This window comes from Mytilus californianus, unplaced genomic scaffold (genome assembly GCF_021869535.1).
Source record: "Mytilus californianus isolate M0D057914Y unplaced genomic scaffold, xbMytCali1.0.p SCAF_9, whole genome shotgun sequence".
In the NCBI taxonomy this organism is placed as follows: domain Eukaryota; kingdom Metazoa; phylum Mollusca; class Bivalvia; order Mytilida; family Mytilidae; genus Mytilus; species Mytilus californianus.
In genome coordinates, this window is record NW_026262745.1 from 81,790,874 (window position 1) to 81,810,641 (window position 19,768).

Here is a 19,768-nt window from a genome sequence, read left to right on the forward strand (position 1 = left end):
TGAAGCTTGTACCGTGGATGAATGCGAGGAACGTAAAATGATTACAGACATTTCCCTTATGGGAGCCTCTTCATTCACACATAGTATTCCAATTCAACACGTGGATGAAAATATAGAACGATGTACATTTAATAAACCAGTTACTGTTGATATACCCGTAAAACAGGTTATTAATAGCGACAGGAATTTACCTGTAGGAGAGACAATAGAGTGTAAAGAAAAACATAAACAAATAGTGAAACGTAAACATAGTAAAGAAATTGAAATGAAAGAACAAAGTAGTGATGTTTGTAATAAAGATATTATAGAATCGAAACATGAAGAATTCGGGAAAATTGTTTGTAAAAGAAGTCTTACAAGTGGTGATGTTTTGATCGGAAAGATCATTAATAAGAACCTTATAGTTACATGTAATGTAAATAGAAAATCTGTTGAAGCGGTTGATAACCGGGATGCAAGATATGAACATTATTTGCGACTACTTTTTAAGCAGTTTGATGATATAACAGAGACGGATTTTCATTCGGAAAAAGCGAAGGAAGCAATTCAATTGATGATTAACTATGTGAAATGTAATAAATTGTCGACAATATAATGAAGTCATCTATAAGTCTTTTGTGTGATAGGTTTGAGTGAAGTTTTGTATAATTCTGTGAGTGATTTAATTCATTTATATTGCGGTATATACTTAGTTGCAAGCAATTTTTTTTGTGTTTATTTATGAAAAACTTTGACTTCGTTGAATGCGTTTTCAGGAATGGAATCCATCCGCAAACGCTACAAATGAACATTGTTGAATTTTTGAATAGACAGTTAAAAATAATGGTTGAATACAAGGTATCTATATACGGTGTTATTAATATAATGCAGTAAATTTAGGATTAGTGTGATTGTTATTGGTTGTAAGATGAAAGAATGCTGTAGAATGTTAGTATAGGGACTCTATGTTTTCTGTGATAATATGTAAAACTTGTTGTAAATAATAGAATTGAGGTTTAATAAATAAAAGATAAAAAAAATCACGTCTGCTTTACACGCAGAAGGTCGCGAGTTCGAACCTCGCCAGAACCTGGTATATTTTTGCAAATGGTGACTCCATTACTTTAAATATTCAAGTTGTTCGTGTGACTTCAATTGTTTGAAACCTAAAACTAGGCTAGATATAATTCAACAATAATTTTTGGCAACGAGGGCCACTGATGCGGTAATCCATGGAACCACCGATCATCTCCCAAATAGTATATAGACCGAGGCAAAGTTGAGGTCTATATAGCTTTTGGGAGATGACAGAACGGTTCAGAAACTGACATTTGGTACAAAGTGACATTAATCAATTTGTTATATATCATACTGAATGGTTAAAGTGCCAGTTGAAAAACACAACAGTTTCTTTTAACGTGTTACAATTTGTTGTAGCTATATTTAGACCATTTCGAGTTTTAAAGAAAATCCGTGCAGTCTTTCCTACGCTACTCTCAAAATGTAAAAATTCGGCATCGAATCAAAAGAGAATAACTACATGCAATGGTACCGATAATATCCCTAACTAAAACAAGTTGACAAATGATAGGCGTACATTGAAAACAATACAAAAAGGACCTATTCAAGTACACCTTTTAGGACGCGCTCGTCTATAACTGACAATCCTGGTCAATTAAGATTGGAGTCGAGTGCACCCGCACGAGCGGGGTTCGAACTCACAACCTCAGTGTTGACTGGCTAGTGATTACAGTAGTAACTACTTAGACCACTCCGGCCACCGAGGCCCCCCACAGCCTTGGAAATGGAGTGTTTATTCTGCCTTCTTTTCTTTTCTTTTCGTTTTTTTTTTAAGTTAAGAAGACTATTACATGAAAAGGCAAATTTACCGATAAAAGATTCTCACATTTGTACAAGTGGACGCGTCAGTGCCTACATAAAAAAATCCGTCCTTGTCCAGGCCAAAAAAAAAATATGTTTCCGCTGAGGATTGAACTCAGGACCTTCCGCGTGTTCAGCGGATGTGATAACCACTACACCACGGAAACCATGAATGACACTTGGCTTATTCATTTATTTATCGGCTGACCGACTGATCATTGGCATATTGGGTTAGTTTTTAAAATACTCACTTTTATTACCGTGTTTTTAAGAATATTGTATAAAGCTTTTATCAACTCCTTCCTGCAGAGTATATTAAGCACTTCTAAGACCTAAAAGAAGTAACTGATGGATCCTGAAATAGGGAAGCGTTCAGTTATCTTTTTATCTTTTTTCACCATGTGTCAGTGTTACATTTTTACCAGTGTGGACTATAGTTATCTTAGTTGAGAGGCCCAAGTGAGACTTTGATGATGTGCCTATTGTATACCGGTTTTCACATGAAATTTAACTTAAGTATAAGTTCTAAAATATTAGATAAGTAGAGTGTCCGGTTCTGTGGTGTAGTGATTATCACGTCTGCTTTACACGCAGAAGGTCGCGAGTTCGAACCTCGCCAGAACCTGGTATATTTTTGCAAATGGTGACTCCATTACTTTAAATATTCAAGCTGTTCGTGTGACTTCAATTGTTTGAAACCTAAAACTAGGCTAGATATAATTCAGCAATAATTTTTGGCAACGAGGGCCACTGATGCGGTAATCCATGGAACAACCGATCATCTCCCAAATAGTATATAGACCGAGGCAAAGTTGAGGTCTATATAGCTTTTGGGAGATGACAGAACGGTTCAGAAACTGACATTTGGTACAAAGTGACATTAATCAATTTGTTATATATCATACTGAATGGTTAAAGTGCCAGTTGAAAAACACAACAGTTTCTTTTAACGTGTTACAATTTTTTGTAGCTATATTTAGACCATTTCGAGTTTTAAAGAAAATCCGTGCAGTCTTTCCTACGCTACTCTCAAAATGTAAAAATTCGGCATCGAATCAAAAGAGAATAACTACATGCAATGGTACCGATAATATCCCTAACTAAAACAAGTTGACAAATGATAGGCGTACATTGAAAACAATACAAATAGGACCTATTCAAGTACACCTTTTAGGATGCGCTCGTCTATAACTGACAATCCTAGTCAATTAAGATTGGAGTCGAGTGCACCCGCACGAGCGGGGTTCGAACTCACAACCTCAGTGTTGACTGGCTAGTGATTACAGTAGTAACTACTTAGACCACTCCGGCCACCGAGGCCCCCCACAGCCTTGGAAATGGAGTGTTTATTCTGCCTTCTTTTCTTTTCTTTTCGTTTTTTTTTTTAAGTTAAGAAGACTATTACATGAAAAGGCAAATTTACCGATAAAAGATTCTCACATTTGTACAAGTGGACGCGTCAGTGCCTACATAAAAAAATCCGTCCTTGTCCAGGCCAAAAAAAAAATATGTTTCCGCTGAGGATTGAACTCAGGACCTTCCGCGTGTTAAGCGGATGTGATAACCACTACACCACGGAAACCATGAATGACACTTGGCTTATTCATTTATTTATCGGCTGACCGACTGATCATTGGCATATTGGGTTAGTTTTTAAAATACTCACTTTTATTACCGTGTTTTTAAGTATATTGTATAAAGCTTTTAACAACTCCTTCCTGCAAAGTATATTAAGCACTTCTAAGACCTAAAAGAAGTAAATGATGGCTCCTGAAATAGGGAAGCGTTCAGTTATCTTTTTATCTTTTTTCACCATGTGTCAGTGTTACATTTTTACCAGTGTGGACTATAGTTATCTTAGTTGAGAGGCCCAAGTGAGACTTTGATGATGTGCCTATTGTATACCGGTTTTCACATGAAATTTAACTTAAGTATAACTTCTAAAATATTAGATAAGTAGAGTGTCCGGTTCTGTGGTGTAGTGGTTATCACGTCTGCTTTACACGCAGAAGGTCGCGAGTTCGAACCTCGCCAGAACCTGGTATATTTTTGCAAATGGTGACTCCATTACTTTAAATATTCAAGCTGTTCGTGTGACTTCAATTGTTTGAAACCTAAAACTAGGCTAGATATAATTCAGCAATAATTTTTGGCAACGAGGGCCACTGATGCGGTAATCCATGGAACAACCGATCATCTCCCAAATAGTATATAGACCGAGGCAAAGTTGAGGTCTATATAGCTTTTGGGAGATGACAGAACGGTTCAGAAACTGACATTTGGTACAAAGTGACATTAATCAATTTGTTATATATCATACTGAATGGTTAAAGTGCCAGTTGAAAAACACAACAGTTTCTTTTAACGTGTTACAATTTGTTGTAGCTATATTTAGACCATTTAGAGTTTTAAAGAAAATCCGTGCAGTCTTTCCTACGCTACTCTCAAAATGTAAAAATTCGGCATCGAATCAAAAGAGAATAACTACATGCAATGGTACCGATAATATCCCTAACTAAAACAAGTTGACAAATGATAGGCGTACATTGAAAACAATACAAATAGGACCTATTCAAGTACACCTTTTAGGATGCGCTCGTCTATAACTGACAATCCTAGTCAATTAAGATTGGAGTCGAGTGCACCCGCACGAGTGGGGTTCGAACTCACAACCTCAGTGTTGACTGGCTAGTGATTACAGTAGTAACTACTTAGACCACTCCGGCCACCGAGGCCCCCCACAGCCTTGGAAATGGAGTGTTTATTCTGCCTTCTTTTCTTTTCTTTTCGTTTTTTTTTTAAGTTAAGAAGACTATTACATGAAAAGGCAAAAATTTACCGATAAAAGATTCTCACATTTGTACAAGTGGACGCGTCAGTGCCTACATAAAAAAATCCGTCCTTGTCAGGCCAAAAAAAAAATATGTTTCCGCTGAGGATTGAACTCAGGACCTTCCGCGTGTTAAGCGGATGTGATAACCACTACACCACGGAAACCATTAATGACACTTGGCTTATTCATTTATTTATCGGCTGACCGACTGATCATTGGCATATTGGGTTAGTTTTTAAAATACTCACTTTTATTACCGTGTTTTTAAGAATATTGTATAAAGCTTTTAACAACTCCTTCCTGCAAAGTATATTAAGCACTTCTAAGACCTAAAAGAAGTAAATGATGGCTCCTGAAATAGGGAAGCGTTCAGTTATCTTTTTATCTTTTTTCATCATGTGTCAGTGTTACATTTTTACCAGTGTGGACTATAGTTATCTTAGTTGAGAGGCCCAAGTGAGACTTTGATGATGTGCCTATTGTATACCGGTTTTCACATGAAATTTAACTTAAGTATAACTTCTAAAATATTAGATAAGTAGAGTGTCCGGTTCTGTGGTGTAGTGGTTATCACGTCTGCTTTACACGCAGAAGGTCGCGAGTTCGAACCTCGCCAGAACCTGGTATATTTTTGCAAATGGTGACTCCATTACTTTAAATATTCAAGCTGTTCGTGTGACTTCAATTGTTTGAAACCTAAAACTAGGCTAGATATAATTCGGCAAAAATTTTTGGCAACGAGGGCCACTGATGCGGTAATCCATGGAACAACCGATCATCTCCCAAATAGTATATAGACCGAGGCAAAGTTGAGGTCTATATAGCTTTTGGGAGATGACAGAACGGTTCAGAAACTGACATTTGGTACAAAGTGACATTAATCAATTTGTTATATATCATACTGAATGGTTAAAGTGCCAGTTGAAAAACACAACAGTTTCTTTTAACGTGTTACAATTTGTTGTAGCTATATTTAGACCATTTAGAGTTATAAAGAAAATCCGGGCAGTCTTTCCTACGCTACTCTCAAAATGTAAAAATTCGGCATCGAATCAAAAGAGAATAACTACATGCAATGGTACCGATAATATCCCTAACTAAAACAAGTTGACAAATGATAGGCGTACATTGAAAACAATACAAATAGGACCTATTCAAGTACACCTTTTAGGATGCGCTCGTCTATAACTGACAATCCTAGTCAATTAAGATTGGAGTCGAGTGCACCCGCACGAGCGGGGTTCGAACTCACAACCTCAGTGTTGACTGGCTAGTGATTACAGTAGTAACTGCTTAGACCACTCCGGCCACCGAGGCCCCCACAGCCTTGGAAATGGAGTGTTTATTCTGCCTTCTTTTCTTTTCTTTTCGTTTTTTTTTTAAGTTAAGAAGACTATTACATGAAAAGGCAAATTTACCGATAAAAGATTCTCACATTTGTTCAAGTGGACGCGTCAGTGCCTACATAAAAAAATCCGTCCTTGTCCAGGCCAAAAAAAAAATATGTTTCCGCTGAGGATTGAACTCAGGACCTTCCGCGTGTTAAGCGGATGTGATAACCACTACACCACGGAAACCATTAATGACACTTGGCTTATTCATTTATTTAACGGCTGACCGACTGATCATTGACATATTGGGTTAGTTTTTAAAATACTCACTTTTATTACCGTGTTTTTAAGAATATTGTATAAAGCTTTTAACAACTCCTTCCTGCAAAGTATATTAAGCACTTCTAAGACCTAAAAGAAGTAAATGATGGCTCCTGAAATAGGGAAGCGTTCAGTTATCTTTTTATCTTTTTTCACCATGTGTCAGTGTTACATTTTTACCAGTGTGGACTATAGTTATCTTAGTTGAGAGGCCCAAGTGAGACTTTGATGATGTGCCTATTGTATACCGGTTTTCACATGAAATTTAACTTAAGTATAACTTCTAAAATATTAGATAAGTAGAGTGTCCGGTTCTGTGTTGTAGTGGTTATCACGTCTGCTTTACACGCAGAAGGTCGCGAGTTCGAACCTCGCCAGAACCTGGTATATTTTTGCAAATGGTGACTCCATTACTTTAAATATTCAAGCTGTTCGTGTGACTTCAATTGTTTGAAACCTAAAACTAGGCTAGATATAATGACTTCAATTGTAATATTTGGTTAGTTTTTAAAATACTCACTTTTATTACCGTGTTTTTAAGAATATTGTATAAAGCTTTTAACAACTCCTTCCTGCAAAGTATATTAAGCACTTCTAAGACCTAAAAGAAGTAAATGATGGCTCCTGAAATAGGGAAGCGTTCAGTTATCTTTTTATCTTTTTTCACCATGTGTCAGTGTTACATTTTTACCAGTGTGGACTATAGTTATCTTAGTTGAGAGGCCCAAGTGAGACTTTGATGATGTGCCTATTGTATACCGGTTTTCACATGAAATTTAACTTAAGTATAACTTCTAAAATATTAGATAAGTAGAGTGTCCGGTTCTGTGTTGTAGTGGTTATCACGTCTGCTTTACACGCAGAAGGTCGCGAGTTCGAACCTCGCCAGAACCTGGTATATTTTTGCAAATGGTGACTCCATTACTTTAAATATTCAAGCTGTTCGTGTGACTTCAATTGTTTGAAACCTAAAACTAGGCTATATATAATGACTTCAATTGTAATATTTGGTTAGTTTTTAAAATACTCACTTTTATTACCGTGTTTTTAAGAATATTGTATAAAGCTTTTAACAACTCCTTCCTGCAAAGTATATTAAGCACTTCTAAGACCTAAAAGAAGTAAATGATGGCTCCTGAAATAGGGAAGCGTTCAGTTATCTTTTTATCTTTTTTCACCATGTGTCAGTGTTACATTTTTACCAGTGTGGACTATAGTTATCTTAGTTGAGAGGCCCAAGTGAGACTTTGATGATGTGCCTATTGTATACCGGTTTTCACATGAAATTTAACTTAAGTATAACTTCTAAAATATTAGATAAGTAGAGTGTCCGGTTCTGTGTTGTAGTGGTTATCACGTCTGCTTTACACGCAGAAGGTCGCGAGTTCGAACCTCGCCAGAACCTGGTATATTTTTGCAAATGGTGACTCCATTACTTTAAATATTCAAGCTGTTCGTGTGACTTCAATTGTTTGAAACCTAAAACTAGGCTAGATATAATGACTTCAATTGTAATATTTGGTTAGTTTTTAAAATACTCACTTTTATTACCGTGTTTTTAAGAATATTGTATAAAGCTTTTAACAACTCCTTCCTGCAAAGTATATTAAGCACTTCTAAGACCTAAAAGAAGTAAATGATGGCTCCTGAAATAGGGAAGCGTTCAGTTATCTTTTTATCTTTTTTCACCATGTGTCAGTGTTACATTTTTACCAGTGTGGACTATAGTTATCTTAGTTGAGAGGCCCAAGTGAGACTTTGATGATGTGCCTATTGTATACCGGTTTTCACATGAAATTTAACTTAAGTATAACTTCTAAAATATTAGATAAGTAGAGTGTCCGGTTCTGTGGTGTAGTGGTTATCACGTCTGCTTTACACGCAGAAGGTCGCGAGTTCTAACCTCGCCAGAACCTGGTATATTTTTGCAAATGGTGACTCCATTACTTTAAATATTCAAGCTGTTCGTGTGACTTCAATTGTTTGAAACCTAAAACTAGGCTAGATATAATTCAGCAATAATTTTTGGCAACGAGGGCCACTGATGCGGTAATCCATGGAACAACCGATCATCTCCCAAATAGTATATAGACCGAGGCAAAGTTGAGGTCTAAATAGCTTTTGGGAGATGACAGAACGGTTCAGAAACTGACATTTGGTACAAAGTGACATTAATCAATTTGTTATATATCATACTGAATGGTTAAAGTGCCAGTTGAAAAACACAACAGTTTCTTTTAACGTGTTACAATTTGTTGTAGCTATATTTAGACCATTTAGAGTTTTAAAGAAAATCCGTGCAGTCTTTCCTACGCTACTCTCAAAATGTAAAAATTCGGCATCGAATCAAAAGAGAATAACTACATGCAATGGTACCGATAATATCCCTAACTAAAACAAGTTGACAAATGATAGGCGTACATTGAAAACAATACAAATAGGACCTATTCAAGTACACCTTTTAGGATGCGCTCGTCTATAACTGACAATCCTAGTCAATTAAGATTGGAGTCGAGTGCACCCGCACGAGCGGGGTTCGAACTCACAACCTCAGTGTTGACTGGCTAGTGATTACAGTAGTAACTACTTAGACCACTCCGGCCACCAAGGCCCCCACAGCCTTGGAAATGGAGTGTTTATTCTGCCTTCTTTTCTTTTCGTTTTTTTTTTAAGTTAAGAAGACTATTACATGAAAAGGCAAATTTACCGATAAAAGATTCTCACATTTGTACAAGTGGACGCGTCAGTGCCTACATAAAAAAATCCGTCCTTGTCCAGGCCAAAAAAAAAAATATGTTTCCGCTCAGTCAGGACCTTCCGCGTGTTAAGCGGATGTGATAACCACTACACCACGGAAACCATTAATGACACTTGGCTTATTCATTTATTTATCGGCTGACCGACTGATCATTGGCATATTGGGTTAGTTTTTAAAATACTCACTTTTATTACCGTGTTTTTAAGAATATTGTATAAAGCTTTTAACAACTCCTTCCTGCAAAGTATATTAAGCACTTCTAAGATCTAAAAGAAGTAAATGATGGCTCCTGAAATAGGGAAGCGTTCAGTTATCTTTTTATCTTTTTTCACCATGTGTCAGTGTTACATTTTTACCAGTGTGGACTATAGTTATCTTAGTTGAGAGGCCCAAGTGAGACTTTGATGATGTGCCTATTGTATACCGATTTTCACATGAAATTTAACTTAAGTATAACTTCTAAAATATTAGATAAGTAGAGTGTCCGGTTCTGTGGTGTAGTGGTTATCACGTCTGCTTTACACGCAGAAGGTCGCGAGTTCGAACCTCGCCAGAACCTGGTATATTTTTGCAAATGGTGACTCCATTACTTTAAATATTCAAGCTGTTCGTGTGACTTCAATTGTTTGAAACCTAAAACTAGGCTAGATATAATTCAGCAATAATTTTTGGCAACGAGGGCCACTGATGCGGTAATCCATGGAACAACCGATCATCTCCCAAATAGTATATAGACCGAGGCAAAGTTGAGGTCTAAATAGCTTTTGGGAGATGACAGAACGGTTCAGAAACTGACATTTGGTACAAAGTGACATTAATCAATTTGTTATATATCATACTGAATGGTTAAAGTGCCAGTTGAAAAACACAACAGTTTCTTTTAACGTGTTACAATTTGTTGTAGCTATATTTAGACCATTTAGAGTTTTAAAGAAAATCCGTGCAGTCTTTCCTACGCTACTCTCAAAATGTAAAAATTCGGCATCGAATCAAAAGAGAATTAATACATGCAATGGTAACGATAATATCCCTAACTAAAACAAGTTGACAAATGATAGGCGTACATTGAAAACAATACAAATAGGACCTATTCAAGTACACTTTTTAGGATGCGCTCGTCTATAACTGACAATCCTAGTCAATTAAGATTGGAGTCGAGTGCACCCGCACGAGCGGGGTTCGAACTCACAACCTCAGTGTTGACTGGCTAGTGATTACAGTAGTAACTACTTAGACCACTCGGCCACCGAGGCCCCCACAGCCTTGGAAATGGAGTGTTTATTCTGCCTTCTTTTCTTTTCTTTTCGTTTTTTTTATTGAACATTAAAAGGCAAATTTACCGATAAAAGATTCTCACATTTGTACAAGTTGACGCGTCAGTGCCTACATAAAAAAAATCCATCCTTGTCCAGGCCAAAAAAAAAAAACATGTTTCCGCTGAGGATTGAACTCAGGACCTTCCGCGTGTTAAGCGGATGTGATAACCACTACACCACGGAAACCATTAATGACACTGGGCTTATTCATTTATTTAACGGCTGACCGACTGATCATTGGCATATTGGGTTAGTTTTTAAAATACTCACTTTTATTACCGTGTTTTTAAGAATATTGTATAAAGCTTTTAACAACTCCTTCCTGCAAAGTATATTAAGCACTTCTAAGACCTAAAAGAAGTAAATGATGGCTCCTGAAATAGGGAAGCGTTCAGTTATCTTTTTATCTTTTTTCACCATGTGTCAGTGTTACATTTTTACCAGTGTGGACTATAGTTATCTTAGTTGAGAGGCCCAAGTGAGACTTTGATGATGTGCCTATTGTATACCGGTTTTCACATGAAATTTAACTTAAGTATAACTTCTAAAATATTAGATAAGTAGAGTGTCCGGTTCTGTGTTGTAGTGGTTATCACGTCTGCTTTACACGCAGAAGGTCGCGAGTTCGAACCTCGCCAGAACCTGGTATATTTTTGCAAATGGTGACTCCATTACTTTAAATATTCAAGCTGTTCGTGTGACTTCAATTGTTTGAAACCTAAAACTAGGCTAGATATAATGACTTCAATTGTAATATTTGGTTAGTTTTTAAAATACTCACTTTTATTACCGTGTTTTTAAGAATATTGTATAAAGCTTTTAACAACTCCTTCCTGCAAAGTATATTAAGCACTTCTAAGACCTAAAAGAAGTAAATGATGGCTCCTGAAATAGGGAAGCGTTCAGTTATCTTTTTATCTTTTTTCACCATGTGTCAGTGTTACATTTTTACCAGTGTGGACTATAGTTATCTTAGTTGAGAGGCCCAAGTGAGACTTTGATGATGTGCCTATTGTATACCGATTTTCACATGAAATTTAACTTAAGTATAACTTCTAAAATATTAGATAAGTAGAGTGTCCGGTTCTGTGGTGTAGTGGTTATCACGTCTGCTTTACACGCAGAAGGTCGCGAGTTCGAACCTCGCCAGAACCTGGTATATTTTTGCAAATGGTGACTCCATTACTTTAAATATTCAAGCTGTTCGTGTGACTTCAATTGTTTGAAACCTAAAACTAGGCTAGATATAATTCAGCAATAATTTTTGGCAACGAGGGCCACTGATGCGGTAATCCATGGAACAACCGATCATCTCCCAAATAGTATATAGACCGAGGCAAAGTTGAGGTCTAAATAGCTTTTGGGAGATGACAGAACGGTTCAGAAACTGACATTTGGTACAAAGTGACATTAATCAATTTGTTATATATCATACTGAATGGTTAAAGTGCCAGTTGAAAAACACAACAGTTTCTTTTAACGTGTTACAATTTGTTGTAGCTATATTTAGACCATTTAGAGTTTTAAAGAAAATCCGTGCAGTCTTTCCTACGCTACTCTCAAAATGTAAAAATTCGGCATCGAATCAAAAGAGAATAAATACATGCAATGGTAACGATAATATCCCTAACTAAAACAAGTTGACAAATGATAGGCGTACATTGAAAACAATACAAATAGGACCTATTCAAGTACACTTTTTAGGATGCGCTCGTCTATAACTGACAATCCTAGTCAATTAAGATTGGAGTCGAGTGCACCCGCACGAGCGGGGTTCGAACTCACAACCTCAGTGTTGACTGGCTAGTGATTACAGTAGTAACTACTTAGACCACTCGGCCACCGAGGCCCCCACAGCCTTGGAAATGGAGTGTTTATTCTGCCTTCTTTTCTTTTCTTTTCGTTTTTTTTTATTGAACATTAAAAGGCAAATTTACCGATAAAAGATTCTCACATTTGTACAAGTTGACGCGTCAGTGCCTACATAAAAAAAATCCATCCTTGTCCAGGCCAAAAAAAAAAACATGTTTCCGCTGAGGATTGAACTCAGGACCTTCCGCGTGTTAAGCGGATGTGATAACCACTACACCACGGAAACCATTAATGACACTGGGCTTATTCATTTATTTAACGGCTGACCGACTGATCATTGGCATATTGGGTTAGTTTTTAAAATACTCACTTTTATTACCGTGTTTTTAAGAATATTGTATAAAGCTTTTAACAACTCCTTCCTGCAAAGTATATTAAGCACTTCTAAGACCTAAAAGAAGTAAATGATGGCTCCTGAAATAGGGAAGCGTTCAGTTATCTTTTTATCTTTTTTCACCATGTGTCAGTGTTACATTTTTACCAGTGTGGACTATAGTTATCTTAGTTGAGAGGCCCAAGTGAGACTTTGATGATGTGCCTATTGTATACCGGTTTTCACATGAAATTTAACTTAAGTATAACTTCTAAAATATTAGATAAGTAGAGTGTCCGGTTCTGTGTTGTAGTGGTTATCACGTCTGCTTTACACGCAGAAGGTCGCGAGTTCGAACCTCGCCAGAACCTGGTATATTTTTGCAAATGGTGACTCCATTACTTTAAATATTCAAGCTGTTCGTGTGACTTCAATTGTTTGAAACCTAAAACTAGGCTAGATATAATGACTTCAATTGTAATATTTGGTTAGTTTTTAAAATACTCACTTTTATTACCGTGTTTTTAAGAATATTGTATAAAGCTTTTAACAACTCCTTCCTGCAAAGTATATTAAGCACTTCTAAGACCTAAAAGAAGTAAATGATGGCTCCTGAAATAGGGAAGCGTTCAGTTATCTTTTTATCTTTTTTCACCATGTGTCAGTGTTACATTTTTACCAGTGTGGACTATAGTTATCTTAGTTGAGAGGCCCAAGTGAGACTTTGATGATGTGCCTATTGTATACCGATTTTCACATGAAATTTAACTTAAGTATAACTTCTAAAATATTAGATAAGTAGAGTGTCCGGTTCTGTGGTGTAGTGGTTATCACGTCTGCTTTACACGCAGAAGGTCGCGAGTTCGAACCTCGCCAGAACCTGGTATATTTTTGCAAATGGTGACTCCATTACTTTAAATATTCAAGCTGTTCGTGTGACTTCAATTGTTTGAAACCTAAAACTAGGCTAGATATAATTCAGCAATAATTTTTGGCAACGAGGGCCACTGATGCGGTAATCCATGGAACAACCGATCATCTCCCAAATAGTATATAGACCGAGGCAAAGTTGAGGTCTAAATAGCTTTTGGGAGATGACAGAACGGTTCAGAAACTGACATTTGGTACAAAGTGACATTAATCAATTTGTTATATATCATACTGAATGGTTAAAGTGCCAGTTGAAAAACACAACAGTTTCTTTTAACGTGTTACAATTTGTTGTAGCTATATTTAGACCATTTAGAGTTTTAAAGAAAATCCGTGCAGTCTTTCCTACGCTACTCTCAAAATGTAAAAATTCGGCATCGAATCAAAAGAGAATAAATACATGCAATGGTAACGATAATATCCCTAACTAAAACAAGTTGACAAATGATAGGCGTACATTGAAAACAATACAAATAGGACCTATTCAAGTACACTTTTTAGGATGCGCTCGTCTATAACTGACAATCCTAGTCAATTAAGATTGGAGTCGAGTGCACCCGCACGAGCGGGGTTCGAACTCACAACCTCAGTGTTGACTGGCTAGTGATTACAGTAGTCACTACTTAGACCACTCGGCCACCGAGGCCCCCACAGCCTTGGAAATGGAGTGTTTATTCTGCCTTCTTTTCTTTTCTTTTCGTTTTTTTTTATTGAACATTAAAAGGCAAATTTACCGATAAAAGATTCTCACATTTGTACAAGTTGACGCGTCAGTGCCTACATAAAAAACTTCCGTCCTTGTCCAGGCCAAAAAAAAAAACATGTTTCCGCTGAGGATTGAACTCAGGACCTTCCGCGTGTTAAGCGGATGTGATAACCACTACACCACGGAAACCATTAATGACACTGGGCTTATTCATTTATTTAACGGCTGACCGACTGATCATTGGCATATTGGGTTAGTTTTTAAAATACTCACTTTTATTACCGTGTTTTTAAGAATATTGTATAAAGCTTTTAACAACTCCTTCCTGCAAAGTATATTAAGCACTTCTAAGACCTAAAAGAAGTAAATGATGGCTCCTGAAATAGGGAAGCGTTCAGTTATCTTTTTATCTTTTTTCACCATGTGTCAGTGTTACATTTTTACCAGTGTGGACTATAGTTATCTTAGTTGAGAGGCCCAAGTGAGACTTTGATGATGTGCCTATTGTATACCGGTTTTCACATGAAATTTAACTTAAGTATAACTTCTAAAATATTAGATAAGTAGAGTGTCCGGTTCTGTGTTGTAGTGGTTATCACGTCTGCTTTACACGCAGAAGGTCGCGAGTTCGAACCTCGCCAGAACCTGGTATATTTTTGCAAATGGTGACTCCATTACTTTAAATATTCAAGCTGTTCGTGTGACTTCAATTGTTTGAAACCTAAAACTAGGCTAGATATAATGACTTCAATTGTAATATTTGGTTAGTTTTTAAAATACTCACTTTTATTACCGTGTTTTTAAGAATATTGTATAAAGCTTTTAACAACTCCTTCCTGCAAAGTATATTAAGCACTTCTAAGACCTAAAAGAAGTAAATGATGGCTCCTGAAATAGGGAAGCGTTCAGTTATCTTTTTATCTTTTTTCACCATGTGTCAGTGTTACATTTTTACCAGTGTGGACTATAGTTATCTTAGTTGAGAGGCCCAAGTGAGACTTTGATGATGTGCCTATTGTATACCGGTTTTCACATGAAATTTAACTTAAGTATAACTTCTAAAATATTAGATAAGTAGAGTGTCCGGTTCTGTGGTGTAGTGGTTATCACGTCTGCTTTGCACGCAGAAGGTCGCGAGTCCGAACCTTGCCAGAACCTGGTATATTTTTGCAAATGGTGACTCCATTACTTTAAATATTCAAGCTGTTCGTGTGACTTCAATTGTTTGAAACCTAAAACTAGGCTAGATATAATTCAGCAATAATTTTTGGCAACGAGGGCCACTGATGCGGTAATCCATGGAACAACCGATCATCTCCCAAATAGTATATAGACCGAGGCAAAATTGAGGTCTATATAGCTTTTGGGAGATGACAGAACGGTTCAGAAACTGACATTTGGTACAAAGTGACATTAATCAATTTGTTATATATCATACTATATGGTTAAAGTGCCAGTTGAAAAACACAACAGTTTCTTTTAACGTGTTACAATTTGTTGTAGCTATATTTAGACCATTTAGAGTTTTAAAGAAAATCCGTGCAGTCTTTCCTACGCTACTCTCAAAATGTAAAAATTCGGCATCGAATCAAAAGAGAATAACTACATGCAATGGTACCGATAATATCCCTAACTAAAACAAGTTGACAAATGATAGGCGTACATTGAAAACAATACAAATAGGACCTATTCAAGTACACCTTTTATGATGCGCTCGTCTATAACTGACAATCCTAGTCAATTAAGATTGGAGTCGAGTGCACCCGCACGAGCGGGGTTCGAACTCACAACCTCAGTGTTGACTGGCTAGTGATTACAGTAGTAACTACTTAGACCACTCGGCCACCGAGGCCCCCACAGCCTTGGAAATGGAGTGTTTATTCTGCCTTCTTTTCTTTTCTTTTCGTTTTTTTTTTTAAGTTAAGAAGACTACTGAACATGAAAAGGCAAATTTACCGATAAAAGATTCTCACATTTGTACAAGTGGACGCGTCAGTGCCTACATAAAAAAATCCGTCCTTCTCCAGGCCAAAAAAAAAATATGTTTCCGCTAAGTCAGGACCTTCCGCGTGTTAAGCGGATGTGATAACCACTACACCACGGAAACCATTAATGACACTTGGCTTATTCATTTATTTATCGGCTGACCGACTGATCATTGGCATATTGGGTTAGTTTTTAAAATACTCACTTTTATTACCGTGTTTTTAAGAATATTGTATAAAGCTTTTAACAACTCCTTCCTGCAAAGTATATGAAGCACTTCTAAGACCTAAAAGAAGTAAATGATGGCTCCTGAAATAGGGAAGCGTTCAGTTATCTTTTTATCTTTTTTCACCATGTGTCAGTGTTACATTTTTACCAGTGTGGACTATAGTTATCTTAGTTGAGAGGCCCAAGTGAGACTTTGATGATTTGCCTATTGTATACCGGTTTTCACATGAAATTTAACTTGAGTATAACTTCTAAAATATTAGATAAGTAGAGTGTCCGGTTCTGTGGTGTAGTGGTTATCACGTCTGCTTTACACGCAGAAGGTCGCGAGTTCGAACCTCGCCAGAACCTGGTATATTTTTGCAAATGGTGACTCCATTACTTTAAATATTCAAGCTGTTCGTGTGACTTCAATTGTTTGAAACCTAAAACTAGGCTAGATATAATTCAGCAATAATTTTTGGCAACGAGGGCCACTGATGCGGTAATCCATGGAACAACCGATCATCTCCCAAATAGTATATAGACCGAGGCAAAGTTGAGGTCTATATAGCTTTTGGGAGATGACAGAACGGTTCAGAAACTGACATTTGGTACAAAGTGACATTAATCAATTTGTTATATATCATACTGAATGGTTAAAGTGCCAGTTGAAAAAACACAACAGTTTCTTTTAACGTGTTACAAATTGTTGTAGCTATATTTAGACCATTTAGAGTTTTAAAGAAAATCCGTGCAGTCTTTCCTACGCTACTCTCAAAATGTAAAAATTCGGCATCGAATCAAAAGAGAATAACTACATGCAATGGTACCGATAATATCTCTAACTAAAACAAGTTGACAAATGATAGGCGTACATTGAAAACAATACAAATAGGACCTATTCAAGTACACCTTTTAGGATGCGCTCGTCTATAACTGACAATCCTAGTCAATTAAGATTGGAGTCGAGTGCACCCGCACGAGCGGGGTTCGAACTCACAACCTCAGTGTTGACTGGCTAGTGATTACAGTAGTAACTACTTAGACCACTCGGCCACCGAGGCCCCCACAGCCTTGGAAATGGAGTGTTTATTCTGCCTTCTTTTCTTTTCTTTTCGTTTTTTTTTTAAGTTAAGAAGACTACTGAACATGAAAAGGCAAATTTACCGATAAAAGATTCTCACATTTGTACAAGTGGACGCGTCAGTGCCTACATAAAAAAATCCGTCCTTCTCCAGGCCAAAAAAAAAGTATGTTTCCGCTAAGTCAGGACCTTCCGCGTGTTAAGCGGATGTGATAACCACTACACCACGGAAACCATTAATGACACTTGGCTTATTCATTTATTTATCGGCTGACCGACTGATCATTGGCATATTGGGTTAGTTTTTAAAATACTCACTTTTATTACCGTGTTTTTAAGAATATTGTATAAAGCTTTTAACAACTCCTTCCTGCAAAGTATATTAAGCACTTCTAAGACCTAAAAGAAGTAAATGATGGCTCCTGAAATAGGGAAGCGTTCAGTTATCTTTTTATCTTTTTTCACCATGTGTCAGTGTTACATTTTTACCAGTGTGGACTATAGTTATCTTAGTTGAGAGGCCCAAGTGAGACTTTGATGATGTGCCTATTGTATACCGGTTTTCACATGAAATTTAACTTGAGTATAACTTCTAAAATATTAGATAAGTAGAGTGTCCGGTTCTGTGGTGTAGTGGTTATCACGTCTGCTTTACACGCAGAAGGTCGCGAGTTCGAACCTCGCCAGAACCTGGTATATTTTTGCAAATGGTGACTCCATTACTTTAAATATTCAAGCTGTTCGTGTGACTTCAATTGTTTGAAACCTAAAACTAGGCTAGATATAATTCAGCAATAATTTTTGGCAACGAGGGCCACTGATGCGGTAATCCATGGAACAACCGATCATCTCCCAAATAGTATATAGACCGAGGCAAAGTTGAGGTCTATATAGCTTTTGGGAGATGACAGAACGGTTCAGAAACTGACATTTGGTACAAAGTGACATTAATCAATTTGTTATATATCATACTGAATGGTTAAAGTGCCAGTTGAAAAAACACAACAGTTTCTTTTAACGTGTTACAAATTGTTGTAGCTATATTTAGACCATTTAGAGTTTTAAAGAAAATCCGTGCAGTCTTTCCTACGCTACTCTCAAAATGTAAAAATTCGGCATCGAATCAAAAGAGAATAACTACATGCAATGGTACCGATAATATCCCTAACTAAAACAAGTTGACAAATGATAGGCGTACATTGAAAACAATACAAATAGGACCTATTCAAGTACACCTTTTAGGATGCGCTCGTCTATAACTGACAATCCTAGTCAATTAAGATTGGAGTCGAGTGCACCCGCACGAGCGGGGTTCGAACTCACAACCTCAGTGTTGACTGGCTAGTGATTACAGTAGTAACTACTTAGACCACTCGGCCACCGAGGCCCCCACAGCCTTGGAAATGGAGTGTTTATTCTGCCTTCTTTTCTTTTCTTTTCGTTTTTTTTTTTAAGTTATGAAGACTACTGAACATGAAAAGGCAAATTTACCGATAAAAGATTCTCACATTTGTACAAGTGGACGCGTCAGTGCCTACATAAAAAAAATCCGTCCTTGTCCAGGCCAAAAAAAAAAAACATGTTTCCGCTAAGTCAGGACCTTCCGCGTGTTAAGCGGATGTGATAACCACTACACCACGGAAACCATTAATGACACTTGGCTTATTCTTTTTTTTATCGGCTGACCGACTGATCATTGGCATATTGGGTTAGTTTTTAAAATACTCACTTTTATTACCGTGTTTTTAAGAATATTGTATAAAGCTTTTAACAACTCCTTCCTGCAAAGTATATTAAGCACTTCTAAGACCTAAAAGAAGTAAATGATGGCTCCTGAAATAGGGAAGCGTTCAGTTATCTTTTTATCTTTTTTCACCATGTGTCAGTGTTACATTTTTACCAGTGTGGACTATAGTTATCTTAGTTGAGAGGCCCAAGTGAGACTTTGATGATGTGCCTATTGTATACCGGTTTTCACATGAAATTTAACTTAAGTATAACTTCTAAAATATTAGATAAGTAGAGTGTCCGGTTCTGTGGTGTAGTGGTTATCACGTCTGCTTTACACGCAGAAGGTCGCGAGTTCGAACCTCGCCAGAACCTGGTATATTTTTGCAAATGGTGACTCCATTACTTTAAATATTCAAGCTGTTCGTGTGACTTCAATTGTTTGAAACCTAAAACTAGGCTAGATATAATTCAGCAATAATTTTTGGCAACGAGGGCCACTGATGCGGTAATCCATGGA

The 19,768-nt window shown here is 36.9% G+C and overlaps 24 non-coding genes across 24 annotated transcripts; 17 read left to right on the forward strand and 7 right to left on the reverse strand.

Annotated features, from left to right (window-relative positions):
• Positions 1-1,954: 1,954 nt before the first annotated feature.
• On the reverse strand, positions 1,955-2,027 carry Trnav-aac (transfer RNA valine (anticodon AAC)). Its single transcript has one exon. It is a non-coding gene; the product is annotated as a tRNA-Val (tRNA).
• A 385-nt stretch (positions 2,028-2,412) lies between these two features.
• Positions 2,413-2,485, forward strand: Trnav-uac (transfer RNA valine (anticodon UAC)). Its single transcript has one exon. It is a non-coding gene; the product is annotated as a tRNA-Val (tRNA).
• Positions 2,486-3,369: 884 nt separating this feature from the next.
• Positions 3,370-3,442, reverse strand: Trnav-aac (transfer RNA valine (anticodon AAC)). Its single transcript has one exon. It is a non-coding gene; the product is annotated as a tRNA-Val (tRNA).
• A 385-nt stretch (positions 3,443-3,827) lies between these two features.
• Positions 3,828-3,900, forward strand: Trnav-uac (transfer RNA valine (anticodon UAC)). The gene has a single exon. It is a non-coding gene; the product is annotated as a tRNA-Val (tRNA).
• An 884-nt stretch (positions 3,901-4,784) lies between these two features.
• Positions 4,785-4,857, reverse strand: Trnav-aac (transfer RNA valine (anticodon AAC)). The gene has a single exon. It is a non-coding gene; the product is annotated as a tRNA-Val (tRNA).
• A 385-nt stretch (positions 4,858-5,242) lies between these two features.
• Positions 5,243-5,315, forward strand: Trnav-uac (transfer RNA valine (anticodon UAC)). The gene has a single exon. It is a non-coding gene; the product is annotated as a tRNA-Val (tRNA).
• An 882-nt stretch (positions 5,316-6,197) lies between these two features.
• On the reverse strand, positions 6,198-6,270 carry Trnav-aac (transfer RNA valine (anticodon AAC)). Its single transcript has one exon. It is a non-coding gene; the product is annotated as a tRNA-Val (tRNA).
• Positions 6,271-6,655: 385 nt separating this feature from the next.
• On the forward strand, positions 6,656-6,728 carry Trnav-uac (transfer RNA valine (anticodon UAC)). The gene has a single exon. It is a non-coding gene; the product is annotated as a tRNA-Val (tRNA).
• A 438-nt stretch (positions 6,729-7,166) lies between these two features.
• Trnav-uac (transfer RNA valine (anticodon UAC)) lies at positions 7,167-7,239 on the forward strand. The gene has a single exon. It is a non-coding gene; the product is annotated as a tRNA-Val (tRNA).
• Positions 7,240-7,677: 438 nt separating this feature from the next.
• Trnav-uac (transfer RNA valine (anticodon UAC)) lies at positions 7,678-7,750 on the forward strand. The gene has a single exon. It is a non-coding gene; the product is annotated as a tRNA-Val (tRNA).
• A 438-nt stretch (positions 7,751-8,188) lies between these two features.
• Positions 8,189-8,261, forward strand: Trnav-uac (transfer RNA valine (anticodon UAC)). The gene has a single exon. It is a non-coding gene; the product is annotated as a tRNA-Val (tRNA).
• A 1,328-nt stretch (positions 8,262-9,589) lies between these two features.
• On the forward strand, positions 9,590-9,662 carry Trnav-uac (transfer RNA valine (anticodon UAC)). Its single transcript has one exon. It is a non-coding gene; the product is annotated as a tRNA-Val (tRNA).
• An 870-nt stretch (positions 9,663-10,532) lies between these two features.
• On the reverse strand, positions 10,533-10,605 carry Trnav-aac (transfer RNA valine (anticodon AAC)). The gene has a single exon. It is a non-coding gene; the product is annotated as a tRNA-Val (tRNA).
• Positions 10,606-10,990: 385 nt separating this feature from the next.
• Positions 10,991-11,063, forward strand: Trnav-uac (transfer RNA valine (anticodon UAC)). Its single transcript has one exon. It is a non-coding gene; the product is annotated as a tRNA-Val (tRNA).
• A 438-nt stretch (positions 11,064-11,501) lies between these two features.
• On the forward strand, positions 11,502-11,574 carry Trnav-uac (transfer RNA valine (anticodon UAC)). Its single transcript has one exon. It is a non-coding gene; the product is annotated as a tRNA-Val (tRNA).
• An 870-nt stretch (positions 11,575-12,444) lies between these two features.
• Trnav-aac (transfer RNA valine (anticodon AAC)) lies at positions 12,445-12,517 on the reverse strand. The gene has a single exon. It is a non-coding gene; the product is annotated as a tRNA-Val (tRNA).
• A 385-nt stretch (positions 12,518-12,902) lies between these two features.
• Positions 12,903-12,975, forward strand: Trnav-uac (transfer RNA valine (anticodon UAC)). The gene has a single exon. It is a non-coding gene; the product is annotated as a tRNA-Val (tRNA).
• A 438-nt stretch (positions 12,976-13,413) lies between these two features.
• On the forward strand, positions 13,414-13,486 carry Trnav-uac (transfer RNA valine (anticodon UAC)). The gene has a single exon. It is a non-coding gene; the product is annotated as a tRNA-Val (tRNA).
• An 870-nt stretch (positions 13,487-14,356) lies between these two features.
• Positions 14,357-14,429, reverse strand: Trnav-aac (transfer RNA valine (anticodon AAC)). Its single transcript has one exon. It is a non-coding gene; the product is annotated as a tRNA-Val (tRNA).
• A 385-nt stretch (positions 14,430-14,814) lies between these two features.
• Trnav-uac (transfer RNA valine (anticodon UAC)) lies at positions 14,815-14,887 on the forward strand. Its single transcript has one exon. It is a non-coding gene; the product is annotated as a tRNA-Val (tRNA).
• Positions 14,888-15,325: 438 nt separating this feature from the next.
• On the forward strand, positions 15,326-15,398 carry Trnaa-ugc (transfer RNA alanine (anticodon UGC)). The gene has a single exon. It is a non-coding gene; the product is annotated as a tRNA-Ala (tRNA).
• A 1,334-nt stretch (positions 15,399-16,732) lies between these two features.
• Positions 16,733-16,805, forward strand: Trnav-uac (transfer RNA valine (anticodon UAC)). The gene has a single exon. It is a non-coding gene; the product is annotated as a tRNA-Val (tRNA).
• A 1,334-nt stretch (positions 16,806-18,139) lies between these two features.
• On the forward strand, positions 18,140-18,212 carry Trnav-uac (transfer RNA valine (anticodon UAC)). The gene has a single exon. It is a non-coding gene; the product is annotated as a tRNA-Val (tRNA).
• Positions 18,213-19,550: 1,338 nt separating this feature from the next.
• Trnav-uac (transfer RNA valine (anticodon UAC)) lies at positions 19,551-19,623 on the forward strand. The gene has a single exon. It is a non-coding gene; the product is annotated as a tRNA-Val (tRNA).
• The last annotated feature ends 145 nt before the right edge of the window (positions 19,624-19,768 follow it).